Here is an 18,210-nt window from a genome sequence, read left to right on the forward strand (position 1 = left end):
ATGGAGAATACACATACAGTACAAACAGAAAAAAAATGTAATGTTGTTTTGAGGCTAACTGCCTATTTGTATAATCCCTTTGTTTAATGGAGTAGAATTATTATGTCATCATCTGGCAGAGATTGAATAGTTCTTCGAAAACAGCACAAGTAGAACTAGCAATTTCTATGTCTCTCACCCAGCTGCTACAAAACTTATACATCCTTTCACAACAAGTCTTGACACCTGTAATAGCCTTCTCTACGGAACCTCCAACAGCTACAATCCTGCCATTCCTCACAAAAACCCATTTCGGAGACCACATCACACCTGTCCTTTTTGAATTTCACTGGCTGCCAGTCCACCACAGAATAAATATCAATGTTTTTTTGATTATATCCCATAATAATATGTACTTTAATATTTTAATTGCGGTTCTAGTGAAGTCAGATCTGAGATAAAAATCCAATTAAGCATAATCTGTACACACCATTGGACGTTCATTTATCTTTTTACCATCTATCCAACAATGGCTAAAGTTTACATTTTACAAGACTATGAAAACAATTTGTCTTTATTGATAAATAAATCATGTGCAATTGTAGAAACAAATTGCTTTCTAGTATTTATTTGAATAGTGGTGTTGTATTTGGTTCAGACACATTTTGGAGTATTTCATGAATTCAAGTGTTCACAAACTAAAGTTAACTACCCTCTCAAAAAGAAAATGCATCCATCATGCAAACCCTTTCTTCAAACCAATCACAAAACATAAGAACTGACGTGACTGAGCCTTCTCTTTTGCCGGCCCTGTACTGTGAAACATCTGAGCTGCCCTTACCTTTAGTTCCTTCAAATCCATTTTAATAACCAACCCTTGCAATCCATGGTAATTTTTCTCTATGGTAATTGTGAAACATCTTTGAGTATTAAGAAAATTTAAATATCATTATTATTAATATAAGTACAGAGAGTGCGTGATGTGAAGGGATTGATTCTATTGAATACAAGGCCCTTACATTAGCAGTAAAGGTGGGAATATTTGAGCACCTAACGACTCGAATATGATTCAGAGGCTCCGATTGGATTATAAATCAATTATTGATGTACCAAGCAAACCCCCCCCCCCCCCCCGGTTTTATTTTTTTGTACATTAGTTCTAAAATTTTTCAAAAATCCTCTCAGGCTAAACCAAACTACTGTTTTTAACTTGATACTAAAATAGTAAATAAAATACTCAAGTCCCCATTCTATATCAGCAGCTTTAAACTACATTCAATTAATTTAATGTTGTGAATCAACCTTTAAAGTTGTTAAAATTTCTCCCGTTATTCCATAATTTCTCTGCTGTCTACTTTCGACATGTGAAAGTTTTAACTTTTTCATCATTTAAAGATAGATTCAAGTCAAGGTTTTGCCGATTTAGGTTTTTTTTTTTTAGATAAAAAGTAATTAGGTTCGCTACAACAGGGCCTTCTAGAGAAGTATACTGCATTACGATGGCGCCTGTTTACCAGCGCAGGAAAGTCTGTCATTTCACATCTAGTTCTAGATATATGTGATATCTACTAAAGCCGTATAGAGGAAGTCGGACATCCGGGCATTTAATGACGTCACCAGCCACAACAAAGCGTCGCCATATTGAAAATGGGGTAAAAGACAACTCACAAGCAGTTGCTCTGTCGTGCATTGTAATACAAACGCGTTGAACTTTCGTCTGATTTGCGGTCTTTTTTTCATCGGAATGACTAAAAGTTGCTGTGTTGCGGGTTGTTACACAAGGAAGAGTTTGGAGCCGCATTTGAAGTTCGTCATTCTTCCTCGTGAGAAGAAAAGAAACAAATGACTGAAAGCAATTAATCGAGGAACAGTAAAGAAGACGGTTCCGTGGACTATTTTTGTCTGTGGGACCCTAAATCCAAGCACATTTACGTTTGCAGCCGACATTTTACTACTGGTGAGTTTAATTGATTATTTTTTGTCCCAATTAGCTGCTACGATTCAATTGACTAGGCAGTGGTTATTAATTTATTACCGTAACCGGCAACTCGCAAAGCATTATTTTTCTTTTGCCGCGAACTTCTCTGATTATTCAATCGCTATATTATTGGCTTGGTGGGTATTGGTTATTTTGCCGTGATGTGTTCACGGCTAAATAACGCTTGGAGGTGAATTACCGGTTACGGCAGAAATAATCACTTCGTATGTACTACCAATTTTCTCAGTTCCGCACAGTACATGTTTCACGTAACTGATAAAGGTCAACTTACTGGGTGACTTTATGAGGTAGTTGTAGATGTTTCCGAACTCCACTGCAGGCCATTCCTTTGTTTATCCACCTATTAGCTGCGACTTTGTATCGGCAAATTTTCAAGCCAATACACGGTAATTTTAAATTGTATCGCCTCCTCGCATCTGTCGGCAGTGACTCGTGATAATAGTTTTTATGAAAAAAGACTTAAAACACACCTGAATTATATGAATTTCAGACGTTTGTCTACGGAATGTTAAGCTGTGCATGCCCCTATCGCAAAATGGCGACACGTTGCTAAGCAAGGTGACGTCATCGTGACATCACACCGACTTCCTCCATTTTGCCGTATGAATGTAGCAACTGGCAACTGGGTGGTGTTGGTCGTGGCTGACGGCCGCAGTCAGGTATTATTGTTTTTTTAAACTAGCGGCATGAGTTGAACATGATATTTACTCTGGGTCCGTTCCTCTTTGCGTCCTGAAGACCGGGCTGACTGTGTTTTATTTCCACTTTACCTGGTATTCTCGCAGTCGGTGTGATTTCACGATGACGTCATTTCGCATAGCAACGTGTCGCCGTTTTGAGAAGGGGTCACGCACAGGTAAACATCTGTAGACCAACGTTGTCTGAAATTCATATATTTCAGCTGTGTTTTCCGTCTTTTTTTCATAAAAACGTCTTAAACATGACTTATTATTATCACGAGTCACTGCCGATGGACGCGAAGTTAAAATTAGCGTGTATTGGCTTGCAAATTTGCCCATACAAAGTCGCAACTGATAGCTGGATAAACAATCCAAAGGAATGGCCTGCAGTGGAGTTCGGAAACATCTACAACTACCTCATAAAGCCAACCAGTAAGTTGACCTTTATCAATTCTAGGCATTTTTTGTTTTTAAACAAATGAAAATAAATGGGAAGGTATTTCAATTAATGGATGATTATTTCTGCTGTAACTGGTAATTCGCCTCCAAGCGTTATTTAGCCGTGAACCGTGATAGTAGAACTAAATGGGGTGTCACGAGGCAAGAACGCAGTGCATGAGTCACGTCACGGCAAAATAACCAATTCCCACCAGGCCAATAACATACCGATTGACAGAAGAGAAAAAGACAAAAGAAAAATAACTCTTTGCGAGTTGTCGGTTACCGTAATAATAACCACTCCCTAGTCTATTGAATCCTAGCAGCAAATTGGAGCAAAAAAATCGATTAAAGTTTACTCACCAGTAATAAAATGTCGGCTGCAAACATAAATGTGCCTAGATTTCAGCCATTTGCTTCTCCTTTTCTTCTCACGAGGAAGAATGAAGAACTTCAAATGCGGCGCCGAACTCTTCCTTGTGTTACAACCTGCGACACAGCCACTTTTAGTCATTCCGACGGAAAAAAAGACCGCAAATAAGACAAAAGTTCAATGCGTTTGTACTAAAATGCACGACAGAGCAACTGCTTGTGACTTGTGTTTTGCCCCCTCTTCAATATGGTGATTCTTTGTTGTGGCTGGTTACGTCATTAATGCCCGGATGTCCGACTGTGAGAATAATTCATTAATCGGAATTTGGATGTTTGTGAATGGTTATCGAATCTTCCACGGCCGAATCGCGAATAATCTAAGAATCGGACATTTCGCACGCCTCTAATTAGCAGTGCCTCTCAGTCCCAAATTACATTATGATAGCAACTGGCCAGTCTTAAAATAAATTGTAAAACCCACCTAGCTTCAGCTCATGAGCTCCAGTTAGTGACGTTGACTTTGGGTTATGCTCAGCACTTGTCCTTAATTGTTATCATTTACCAGGTTTATGTACCTTCCTGGAACTGCTCAGTGGGCTGTATATATGTACTCTGCCCTCCCACTCTTGGCATCATTGGATGGATGTACATCATTGGGAGTCTACTTTGTTTCCTTGCAGAGTGATAAGCTATCAGATAATGATGAACCTGTGCAAGAAGTGGCACCCAACCGCCTCTGTGCAGAGAGTTATGATGCCAGCCATTAACGGATCAGCAACAAGGCACAGGAGATAAGTCCTGGGGGTCAGGTCCTGTGGCACACTTTTCTGTTGACATCCCCCTCTTTCTATTTTTTGCCTCTCCGTAGCCTAAAGCACAAACAAACACTCTTTGTATGCAGAGGTTTTATGTTAGCACTAAGAAATAGAACAGTACATTTCTTTTGGCCCTCTAGTTCAAAGTAACATCCTCCTCTCTGCCCTCTCGCAGTTCAGCTATCTGAATCCTGGCATCAAACTGCATATTGAATTTCAGATGCTCTCCTGCTCAGGTTTCACTGTATTGTTTGTTTAGATAAAATTAAGACACGTTCTGTTGAGACCTTTCTATGTTATTACATAGTGACCCAAAATTATAGGTTTTGGCATCATAAAAAAGGGTTCGGTCTTAGCTTTTCAATGACATGTCAACCGTTTTCCAAGTTGAGAGGTCTTTGCATCTTGGATTTCCAAAATTAGATTTTTTTTTTTTTTTTAGAACTGGGAGCAAAAAATTGTGAGCACCCCTGTACTAAACAGTATATTTGGTACTTTGGGCTGCAAAGTTAAAACATGTGTATCAAACCTTTCAGGGACTTGGGTATTTGTACAAAAGGCCAACTATAGGTAGTCCCCAGGTTACGAACGAATTCCGTTCCGTGACAACCCCGCCGCCGAGTGAAATGATCTGGGCTAGTTTTGTGTGATTTTCCGCTTCGAAGACTTTGAAACATCACTCGGTTCGGGTTAGCTTGTTGGCTAGCTGTCACGCCTCTTTGTTTGTTTACATTCTCCGAAGCCGGGGCAGGGAAATGACAAAAGCCTGACTAACTACAGATGCATAAAATATCGTTCGGGTGGTGCGACAGTAAAGGTAAAGTCGTCATTAAAAAAAATCTACAATGCTCAACTTGGTCAAAATCCAGCGTATGGCTACTGTACCTTAAAACATGTTTTGTTTTCTCCTTGAGATAACTGTTGCTGTTATTTGGTCTAAACAAATAAAAGTTGATTTGATTTTATTTGACTTAGAACACATCCATAACTGAACTGTATGGACATGCAGGTGACAATGTTTTTTTTAGGTAACCTATTGTGGTTCCTCGGTTTTATTATTATTATTATAGTTATTCTTTGTTCTGTAGCCCCTTTGAGCTCAATTTGACCCCCTTAGAATGCTTCAAAATGCACCAAAAGTCAAGACAGGTGCAATCTTTGATACCGTGTAAAGACAAATTCCAAATACACTATGTAGCGCCCCCTAGCAGTCAGTCTTTGTCCCGCCACCGCTTTGAGCCCTACTTTGACCCCCTCAGATTGCTTCAAAACTTATCAAACTCAACAGCCAGGTGAACACTGGTGAACATGTTGATAAAATGTAAAAAAAAAAAAATAAAAAAATAAGCGTAAATGTATGTACAAAACCAACCTTTCTTTTCTTTCTTTTTTTCTTTTCTTTTTTTTAAGGTGAAAGAGGAGGTAACACCGCATAGGTTAAAACTTTGAAAACATTAAATACTATATGAATGGAATACCATACGCGGTGTCCAGACTGTTGTTAGTACTACATCCAGTTTTCTTTGGGTGGGCAGAGCTTGTCCGTGGGTGGGCACTGCCCACCGCTGCCCCTTCCTGGTAACGCCCCTGAATACCAGATATGCATAGCAGTTACTGTAGAGATCAACCATTTAGATCAGTGGTATCCAACCCGGTCCTAAAAGGCCCGCTGTGGGTGCAGGATTTCATTCCAAATAGAAAAATAACACTTTTTCACCAATCTGGTGTTTTATAAGTGCAGTCAGTTGATTGCAGTCAGGTGCTGCTTGTTTTAGCAGAAACCTCATTGGTTCAACTATCTGTGTTGGATCGGCAGGAACAAAAAGCACGACCCACAGCGGGCCTTTGAGGACCGGGTTGGAAACGACTGATTTAGATTAATTAGACCTAATAAATAACTAAATTAAATGACAAATAATATACTGTACTTACTAGAGCTGAAACGAATACTCGAGCAACTCGAGTAACTTGAGTTTAAAAACTGATCCGAGTAATTTTATTCACCTCGAGTAATCATTTAATTTTGACCGCTCTAAGCATCACGTTTTGCCCTGACTACTTTTAATGCGGGACAACACGCTGGTGTCACGTGTGTAGAGGAAGAAGCAGTTAAAAAAAAAAAAACTTACTGCAGCCGACAGCCGCTACAAACGACGCCAACGTTGCTAAAAACTAGTCCGCATGATGCTACGGTGATAGCAGGTAGCGTCTGATGCGTCTCATAGTTACCACATGTGTGTTGAACTAGATGTGAAATGACAGAGTCAGCGGCGTTAGTAAACAGCCGCCATCTTAAAGCAGTAGACTTCTAAGCGCTAATAAATAAGTTTAACGTTACTGTCACTCGCTCACGTAACGTTAGCCCTGCGGAGGGCTATGTTTCTATTAAGTATGACCACTGTTGATGCGTGGCTAATGTGTTCTTACATACAGGCTTTATTTAATCTAATTTTTTTAATCTGTAGAGTGATGAGGGTGTAAATTAAAAATTTAATAATGCTAACTGTCAATATTAGCTCAGTAGTCATGGCTGGATAAAACACCAAGTAGCACTGGTCCCTAATATGCTCCAAAACAGCAGGTATCATACATTTATTTTGAACAATGCAAAAACTCAAAATCCTATCAGGATGTACAGATTAGACTAGTTTTAAATTTAACGAGAACTTAAAAATAGCTTGACACAAATAGAAATTCAATTGAAACACGTGGGAAAAACACCTAACTTTTAAGTGATGTGTGTTATCCAGCGTAATGGCATTTTTAGGTAAAATATATATTAGGGCTGTCAAACGATTAAAATTTTTAATCGAGTTAATTACAGCTTAAAATTTAATTAATCGTAAGTAATCGCAATTCAAACCATCTATAAAATATGCCATATTTTTCTGTAAATTATTGTTGGAATTGAAAGATAAGACACAAGATGGATGTATACTGTACATTCAACATACGGTACATAAGTACTGTATTTGTTTATTATAACAGTAAATCAACAAGATGGCATTAACATTATTAACATTATCTTAAATGGATAGAAAGACTTGTAGTTCTTAAAAGATAAATTTTAGTACAAGTTACAGAAATTTTTATATAATATAAATGATTGAAATTTGTAAAACTGTAAAATTTTCAATCAAAAAATAAACTAGTAGCTCGCCATTGTTGATGTCAATAATTACACCATGCTCCCTCATTGTGCTTAAACCCATAAAATAATTTGGAACCAAGCGCCAGCAGAGGGCGCCAAACACCAAAAAGCAAGTTACAAGCGGATATTACACTGCAGTCATTTTGATCTGTTTGAGCGGGGCATGTGCGTTAATTCGTCAAATATTTTAACGTGATTAATTAAAAAAATTAATTAATGCCCATTAACGCGATAATTTTGACAGCCCTAAAATATATATATATATATATACAGTGGTACCTCTACATACGAAATTAATCCGTTCCAGGACCTTGTTTGTAAGTCGAAATGGTCGGATGTCGAGCAGGATTTTCCCATAGGAATACATTATAATTCCATTAATTCGTTCCACAGCCCAAAAACCTTCATTAAATCCTTAAAAAATACTGCTGGTACTATTACAAATGGCAATTACACATAGCAAAACAAATAAATTATAAATCAAAATCGGAATAATTATAATAATAATAATAATAATTCCTGTATTAATGTAACGAATCGGGTTCTAATGTGGTGGACGTTTTTTGCTGACCCTGAACGCACCGCGGGGCTAACGTGCCAGAGACAGACCGGTGAGCTTGAGTTTCACTTTCACTTTGAATGTTTTCTTGAGAACACCGTCAATTGCGGCAGACAGAAGGTGTTTTTGTTTTGAATAAGTTGTGAAATAAATGATAAAAAGTTGGCGATTTCTCTGGAGATGTTACCACAATAAGAATTGTCAGCTTAACTTATAAAGACTGGCGAACGATGGTCGGAGGAGGACCGTGGAGATGTATTGTTGAGCCATTTCACGGATGCCCACCCTACGCTCATTTTTTTCTGTCATTTGCATCTTCATTTAGAAGGTAAGCGTCAACTTTTTCCTTGTTTCACCACCTGTACCAACCTTTTCTGAAACCAGTGTTGATTTGTCACGCAAGAAAATCCGCCGTGCATTCGTCTGCGGTGCTGCCATTGTCGTCGTATTTCGAGCATGTCGTCGGATGTAGAAACAAATGGCGAGTCAAATTTTACGTCGGATGTCAAAAAGTTCGTGTGTCGAAGCGATCGTATGTAGAGGTACCACTGTGTATATATATATATATATATATATTATTTATACAAGATCTAAAAGTTTTTTGAGTGAAAGCAGTGAATTAGTCTTTTTTTTATTCTAGTTAAATCTGAGATGCAATTGTTGGCCGTTTTCAACAATGTACATCGAAAATAAAGACATTGACTGAAAATGATTAAATATTAGATGAAATGTCTTGTTTTCTCATGTATATTCAGAATTGCTCTTCACCTAAAAATATGTTTTATCTGATTACTCGATTAATCGATAGAATTTTCAGTTGATTACTCGATTACTAAAATATTCGATAGCTGCAGCCCTAGTACTTACCATCAATGCTGAGAGATGGCAGACGAGACACTCGTCATAAAGTTGAAATCACGTAAGTCGCGCACGTCGTCACCCGGTGACTATCCATATTTGTATTGCTAAGGAGCAAAACTCTGAACTATTAAAGGACATGCACACTTATTTCCAGCTTATTTACATTACTTTAAATATACTAGTTTTTTACTTGTGCACATATACATTAAAAAAATATTTTGACAAATTGCAGTAAATGTTTTGACAAATTCTGTATTGTATTATCTCATTCTGCATACAACTAATTTGTAAAACCACCTCCAGCAAAGGGGGAAATAATGTACTGTATAATACTCTGCGTCATAGCTGAACGTCTGAACTAGTTTGGGCACCATGTAAATGGGCTTAATCAAATGCTTTACATCTGCTGGTGTCATAATTCCAATGAAAGGTCATTACTAGTTTGGGGAGCAGCTGAGCAAATCCCCATCAAAAATGAGAAAGTAATTAGTTTGCACAACAAAAAAACAAAAGGGCTAAAACATGGCTGCACTGCGGGCTATCTTGTAGATAACTCTTTTAGCCAGACACATTTCGTAATTAGTTTTTCCCGTCTGCTGGGACATTCAATAACCTGCAGTTGGAGTGATGGAAGAAAAGATATTGGGACTAATCACAAATGTTTTCTTTCTTTAAAAAAATCTATTCAAAGGAGAGGATTAAAACTAGGATAAGTGCAAGTATTTTTGCAGGTGAACATGTAGTGAGTTTGGAACGTTCCCTGTTGAATTCATCGGAAAAGCCGACTTATTATATCTTCATTTCCCTTGAAGTTCCTCCCAATATTTTGGCTTGCATGAATGAGACCTAAATGCTTTTGCGGGAATAGAATAATGAATAGACAGAAACATTACAAGAGAACATCCAACAATTTTCCTCATGAAGTTTCAGATAAACTCAGGCTTATACTAGGTTGAATTATCATTGGCCATTTAGCCAGTCCTTAGTGGATCTTTTCAGCTGCTTCATCTGCTGCTTTCCTCTTTTATCTTGGAGTGGATATTGTGAGTTCTGAGAACAGTAGATCTTTCTCTCTGTTTGGCCTGTTCAGTCAATAAAAAACAACAACAGAGAATTAGAGCCAACATTTCTGTCTAGATGCGTTGTTTGTTGCTCTGGCTGGAGCAAGACAATGCATCTTGTGGGGCTGATGGACAGATATGTTGGTGCATTCTTATGTCCACAGTCTGCGAGATGAGATTACATTTGACAGCTTGTTTGTTCTCACTCCACCTGGTTGGAGCCATTCCCTGGGCCACCACATGACACAGTGGTCAACACATACACTTTAATACGTCTGGGTAAAACACCTTTGAATGACAAATATTTATGCAGTAATTAATTGAAGCACTGCACAGATAGACTGCACGCTTTATCAAAACTAACATTTCTATCAAATGTGCTGTGCATTACGCTTTGACAAAGAAGAAACAACACAACTGTCTTTTACTCAGTGTCAATGATAAGAAATTAGATTTTCAGTATATACAGGTAGTCCCGAGGTTACAACGTACTCGACTTACTCGATTTCGACTTTACGACGCCGGAGTCTTGTCCACCATTTTGACTTTTTTTTTAGTCGCACAAAAAATACCCAATTGTACCTCACAGAATCCTTATTTTTACTTTTATTTATTACCACAACTTGTTCTGTCCTCACCAAACATGAAGTTGTTCAGCTTGACAGACAACAAACAAAGCAGTTCTGCCTCTTGAAGCTTTTTGCTTCCTTCACTTTTGATAATTTGTAAAGCTGTAACACACCTATGTATACGTCTGTTCAAAACGATATATATTTTAACAATAAAACACTCGACACAAAATGATTGGTGTTCAAACATCCATCTAGTCTGATCACTATTTAAATTAAGTGAATTAAAGTAGCCTAATTTTCTTCACAAAAGTCTGCTAGCTTAAATGCTACAAATGCTAACATGTCAACACTTTATAATAAGGGTCCCTCAATTAACGTTAGTTAATGCATTTTTAGAAAAATAACTCATGTTTAAGTAACATGACAATAATTCATGAAATCCCTTATCTAACATTTATTAATATATTAATTAACACGAGTTAATGCATTAGTTAATGCACAACCAGACAGTAACTAATAGTTTGGTAAAATTAAAATATATATAGGCAAGGCAAGGCGAGGCAAATTTATTTATATAGCACAATTCAACACAAGGCAATTCAAAGTGCTTTACATCACATGAAGATCATAAAAATCACATTTAAATCAATACAACGTAAAAACCAAGACAATCAAAATCGGAAATAAAATTATACATAAAAATCACATTTAATCACAAATAGAATAAAACATAAATAAAAATAAAACAAAAACTACTACTACTAATAGGCCTATATAGGGTTAGGGTTTGTTAACTTAAGCATTTATAATGTCTTATTTAAGGGACGCATGTGCTACACTTTACAATAAGGGTCCAAAAAGCATTCACTAATAGTAAATAAAGGTTAATGGGGGGGGGGGGGGGTACTTAAGCATTTATAGTTTCTTAGTTAAGGGACACATGTGCTACACTTTACAATAAGGGTCCAAAAAGCATTCAGTAATGGTTAATAAAGGTTACGAGGGGGGAACTTAAGCATTTATAATTTCTTAGTAGGCATACGTGTGCTACACTTTACAATAAAGGTCCCAAAAATATTCAGTAATGGTTAATTAAGGTTAAGTACCGGTAATACTTATGAAGAACGTTCACGTGAAATAATACCATTCATACTTATTGTAAAGTGTAGCACATGTGTCCCTTAACTAAGAAATTATAAATGCTAAGTTAACAAACCCTAACCCTAAACCCAAAACCCTGACCCTATATAGGCCTACATATATTTTTGATTTTACAAAATCATTAGTTACTGTCTGATTATGCATTAACTAATGCATTAGCTAATACATTAGCTAATGCATTAACTCATGCTAATATATTAATAAATGTTAGATAAGCAATTATATTAATTTTTGTAATGTTACTTAAACATTATTGTCTAAAAATGCATTAACTAATGTTAATTAAGGGACCCTTATTGTAAAGTGTTACCGCTAATATATTTACAATACTTATAGTAAATCGCTCACACATAACTCCACAAACTGTAGCTCTAAGCTCAATTACAAATGCATATACAAACATACATTAGCTGAAACAACTTACAGCCTAATGTGGGCCAAACCAGAGAGCAGCTATCTTTTATCCATGTGAGACATCTGAGTGCTCCTGTATGGAAACATTATTGAATGACAGTCCAGCCTTGTCCTGGCACGGCCAGACTGTTCTCCCTGTATTTTTCAAACAGAAGAGAGCAGTCAGGGACCCAGCTCCTCATTGGCCTCTCGAGCCCGAACAAAAGTAACCGTGCATTAAGATTTGTTCATTTTCGTGACGTGTTCTTAACGGGCAATGTCACCCTTTTGCGTCGGAAGTCGTCTCCCCAACAACACAGATGGCAAACGGGAGAGCCGAGAATATGTTCCAATCCGAGGTAAATTCAGTTTTAAATGACCAAAAATAAATCGACACAAGTCATTAACAAGTCTGTCTCGCGCCAACCATGTTGAATAAACTTCTCTGTTCTCCGCTCACCTTCCTCGCGCTAGAGTTTCTTGTTGCTTTACCAACGTCACGTCTGTCTGTCGCTGATTGGTCCACTCCGCTGTCTGTTTGCTGTGGTTTGCTCCGCCCTGGGAATTTGATCGGCGGAATGGTCGCCATTGCTGGAACACTCCAGTGAGTCTGGAGTTTCAGGCAAAGTCCAGCCAGACCCAACACTGCCACCAGAAGGCAGTGTATCCTCCACCATTAAACAAAATATAATACTTTTGGACTTTGTGGATAGTTTTTTTTTTAAAGGGTTAATTATGACTTACGCGGAAATTTGGGTTTCGTCGGCAGCATAGGAACGGTTCTCGTTTGTAACCTGGGGACTACCTGTAAATCCTGACAATAGCCACGTTTACATGGAGCCAAATATTCCAATTGCAATCGGTTTAGATGTTCAAACCGAATAAATGTGTTCCATATAAACACCTCATTCGGAATGAACAGGCCCAAACCGAATGGAATTTCATTCCGTTTCACCGGGGTGGAATATTCCTTTTCCCAAACCGATTAGAAGTAAAATTATATCATGTAAACAGGGAAGCGGAATGGTGTCTGGTTGCGTTCTTTCTGCACATGCTCCGTACTGACGTGGTGACGTCACTTGGTGACGTAAGTAACGTCACTTGCAACATGGCTTCCAAGCACACGCACAGCGCACCCACACAACTTTTTAAATGAACGGCGTGTCATTCTGAAGTTTTGTTTCCACTCGAAAAGTTAAAACAGCAGCTGATCTGATGATCGATCTCCATGTTTTGCAACGTGACGCTTTGTTTTGATTAATCTGCGCATGTCAGACGGCAGTTGTCAAACGTCCTTTCGGAATAAAGGCAGACACATGTAAACGCTGTATCGGAATAGATGAAGTGACATGTAAACAGCTGATCTGAAATTTCCATTCAGAATTATTTGAATCGGTATGAATAAAAGTCAGCATGTAAACGTGGCTACTGTATTTGTTTTTGTTTCAAGCTTATTCTCAGAGATTAACTATTATTATTCACATGATTTTTCCATTGTGATGATCTCATAATATTTGCAGCATCATGTCATTATGGGAACCAGTTTAGTTTGTAGGGGAAAAAAAAACACCTGATCTTGTTTCTTCTAAGTCAACCGACGTAAAAGTGTTGTAGAACCACAAGCTCCAGTGAGTTTAATATGCACTTTGCTTGAAGTAAGGGGATTGTTAAAGGTTTGGGGGGGTGAGATTGTAAACAAGAATTAAACTCAGCTCTCAAGCGCTCCTTCCACACAACTACAATATGGAACTCAAATATTAAAGTGATTATCACATCACCTGCTCTCTCTGACAGCCCACTTGTCTTTACAATTGCAAGCTGTCTACAGCCAAAATGTGTGAAACGATGTCTTCTGAAAGCAGGATTTTCAAAGCTTGCCTTGGTGCAGAGTAGTGGTGCCGTAGTAGATTGAGCTCTCTGGGGGGAAAATAAAAGCAGCTGTTAGGGCTCAACTACTTTAATGAAAACACCCCAAAATAAATACTGGTAGATAATAAATAAATAAATAAATAAATAAATAAATAAATAAATAAATTTAAAAAAATAAAAATAAAAAAAACAAATTGCACAGATATGTACAAATATTTTGATAACACGATTGCAATTTTGTTGACTTTCATACACAAGAAAATCCACCAACATCTACCATTTTTGCTTCTTTTACTAGACAATATTTGCAGAAGCGTGTGTTGGCCACTCGCTGAAAGCCAGCAGACTTGAAAGGAAAACAACAGGATGATGGAAGATTCCAGTAGAGGTTTGACAGGCATGTGAGGGTCCTTGTGGGCTTGACATTAGGGAAAGAAAGATAAACCTCTCAGGATGATTCAGAAAAATGTCCAGATCACCCTTTGCAGAGGAAGTTAACATTTGATCAGCTGGTAAAAGCTAGTTGCTTGGCTAAAGAAATAACATCAAATTTAAAAAAGGGTATTTTGTGACATATAGTATGTGTCAAGTGGGGACTACAGCTATGTGGAGGCAAAGAGCAAAGCAGGAGTGTGGACCCAATTGCATGGTGCAGTGAAGCAAGGCAGGAGAGCAGGTGCAAACTTCAAAGTATTTACTTCCAGAAAAAAAAAAAAAAATGAAAACAACAACATACTGGGGGGAAAAACTAAATACGAAGAAAACAAAGTAACTAAGCAAAAACACAAGGCATAAACTTGGGAAACCACAGCAGGACACATGGAATGTGACTGAATGCTACATCAACAAAGAACAAAGACTAAATGAACAAAGGAAACAATACAAACTGACAACACAACGAGAACACCAGTTGCTGGGGTAAGCTGATTGAGTGAACACGAGGACTGGCGCTAAAAAGAACACGTGGAAACAGTAACTTAATTAGTTGACAAAGTAAATTGAAAAACCAAAGCAAAAACCAAATCAGTATGTATTTAGAAAATGAGAGTAGATTTGCACCACTATGTATTTGACAAAGAAAGAAAGGGAAAAAAATGCTTTAAGTCATTTACAATCATGTGAAAAAATTAGGACACCCTACGGAAGTCAGTGTGTTTTCCAACATATTTGGTCATATGGATATTTAATATCAATTTTAACAATCTTGAGAGAATCAAGTAATATAACTAAACAATTAAAACTGAAAAAATCTTTTTAGAACTTTCTTTAGAATGTAATTTTTAAAAAATGCAATTTCTGTTGAGGAATAAATTAGGACACCCCCACATTCAATCCCACTTAAAATGGCTAAAATCACACACAGGGGTATCGCATCAGGTGCAAATGATTAGAACATTATTACTCAGTGTTTTGAAGAAGGCTTGCCTTATGTAAACCTCACATTTAGTTAGGTGTGCCCCTGAATGTTGAAGTGAGAGAAAACACCATTGGTAAGACCAAAGGAGCTGTCTGAAGGCCTTCAGAAAGAAGATTCTAGATGCTTATGAATCAGGTAGGGGATTTCAAAATATCTCAAAATGAATATAAAATTAGCCATTCCACTGTCCGGTAAATAGTCTACAAGTGGAGGACATTCAAAACAACTGCCAACATGCCCAGGTCTGGCTGTCCAAGCAAGTAAACCCCGAGCGCAGACCGCAAGATGCAAAAAAAAAGTCTCCAAAAACCCTAAATTGTCATCACGGGACCTACAGCTGGCTGTTGCAACTGTTGATGTGAAAGTGCATGCCTCTAAAATCAGAAAGAGATTTCACAAGTTTAACCTTAATGGGAGGTGAGCAAAGAGGAAAACTGCTATCCAAGAAGAACATGAAGGCCAGATGAAATTTACTAGAGTGAATGAAGACAAATACCAGGATTTCTGGAATAATGCTGTTTGGACAGATGAATCCAAAATTGAATTATTTGGACACCAGAACAGAGGACATGTTTGGCGTGAACCCAATACAGCTTTCCAGGAAAAGAACCTCATACTAACTGTGAAGCATCGAGGTAGAAGTGTAATGGTTTGGGGATGCTTTACTGCAGCAGGACCTGGGCAGCTCTCCACCATGAATTCTATCGTGTATAAGAGGGTGCTTGAGGAACATGTGAGATCATTTGTGAAAAAATTAAGGCTAAAGCGAAACTTGAACCTGCAACATGACAATGACCCAAAACATAAAATTCAATCTACCAAGGACTGGCTGCAAAGGAAGAAATGGGGAGTCCTGGAATGACCGAGTCAAAGCCCAGATCTTAATCCCATTGAGATGCTGTGGGGTGACTTGAATTGGGCTCTACATGCAAGAAACTCCTCAAACATCTCACAGGTGAAAGAATTCTGTGTTAAGGTGTGGGGCAAACTTTCTTCAGACCAATGTCAAAGACTGGTAGTTGGCCACAAAAAGCGTCTCATTGAAGTTATTTCAGTCAAAGAGGGTAACACTATCTATTAGATGGTAGGATGTCCTAACTTTTTCCTCAGTTAGAATATGCATTTTTGTTGATATATTTGGTTTAATGAGTAAAACAATGTTTTTGTTGTTTACCTGCAATTAAACCACTTTCTATTCCAGAGATAAAGAAAAACAAGATCAGACATTAGCCACATTTACATGCTGACTTTTATTCATACCGATTCAAATCATTCCGAATGGAAATTTCACATCAGCTGTTTACATGTCACTTCATCTATTCCGATCCAGCGTTTACATGTGACTGCCTTTATTCCGAAAGGACATTTGACAACTGCCGTCTGACATGCGCAGATTAATCAAAACAAAGCGTCACGTTGCAAAACATGGAGATCGATCGTCAGATCAGCTGCTGTTTTAACTTTTCGAGTGGAAACAAAACTTTAGAATGATACGCCGTTCATTTAAAAAGTTGTGTGGGTGCGCTGTGCGTGTGCTTGGAAGCCATGTTGCAAGTGACGTTACTTACGTCACCGAGTGACGTCACCACGTCAGTACGGAGCATGCGCAGAGAGAACGCAACCAGACACCATTCCGCTTCCCTGTTTACATGATATAATTTTACTTCTAATCGGTTTGGGAAAAGGAATATTCCACCCCTGTGAATCGGAATGAAATTCCATTCGGTTTGGGCCTGTTCATTCCGAATGAGGTGTTTATATGGAACACATTTATTCGGTTTGAACAAATATTCCGATTGTAATTGGAATACTTGGCTCCATGTAAACGTGGCAAGTGATATGTGTACCTTTCTTAATAAAGAACTGAATATTTAATGGGATGTCCTAATTTTTTCACATGACTGTATAATAGTATTTATAATATTTTAATTTAAAAAAATGACATTTTAGATTTTTCGGGCCATAGTTTTGCATATTTATATTGTAAATCATTAATAAAAGTGTGTGTGGATCCCAATTATTTGCATATTTTTTCTCTACTACTCACTGAAAAACCTTGCATTTACTACTCTTTGAAGTACATTTAACATTTAACCATTGTGTTCTAGCTGAGTCCAAATTGTTTTAAAATTCGGTTATGCAAAAATAAATGGTACTTTTAACGTATCCAATTTTAGTAAAACGGGTCAATCTTGACCTAAAAACACTATATACAGTATGTACTGCAAAGGTTTAGTATTTTCGGCTGAGGTAAATCACAGGTCAAATTTAATCCACTTGAAAAAATGTAACAGAACACAATGGTTAAAAGACCATAGAGAAAAAAAAAAATATATATATATATATATATATATGTATATGTTTAATTAGGCCTTGTACAGTATTCGGATCCCCTGCTGTCAGTAATGGGGGAAAACAGATACCACAGACCTGAGCACCATATAGAGGATTAGCAAATATCCAAAATGGCTTTTATGGACAACATAATGAGATCTGAAAGCCTTTTTTATGGCAAACTGAACCTCAAATAACTTTTAATTAGTTATAACGCCGTGAAAGCAAAATGCTTTTAAGGGTGTTACTACTCCCAGCCACATTGACTCCACTCTAACAGTAATTCTTTTGTACATTCTCCTTCTGATTTATCCGCACTTTGCTAAACGTTTTGTGTCTGTTCATTCCCAAATAGATGTGTGAAGTTAATTATTTTAAAACATGAATATATGTCAGGTTACACCAATGTTGTTTAAAAATGTGTTCGTAGTTTTAGTCTACGAAAACGCAGACAAATTTCGTTTCGTTTTCGTTGACAATTCTCAAAATGTTTTCCTCTATGAACTTCTAGAGTTTTAGTCCATGAATAAATAAATGAATAAAAGGTTT

Source organism: Corythoichthys intestinalis, chromosome 9 (assembly GCF_030265065.1).
Source record: "Corythoichthys intestinalis isolate RoL2023-P3 chromosome 9, ASM3026506v1, whole genome shotgun sequence".
Taxonomy (NCBI): domain Eukaryota; kingdom Metazoa; phylum Chordata; class Actinopteri; order Syngnathiformes; family Syngnathidae; genus Corythoichthys; species Corythoichthys intestinalis.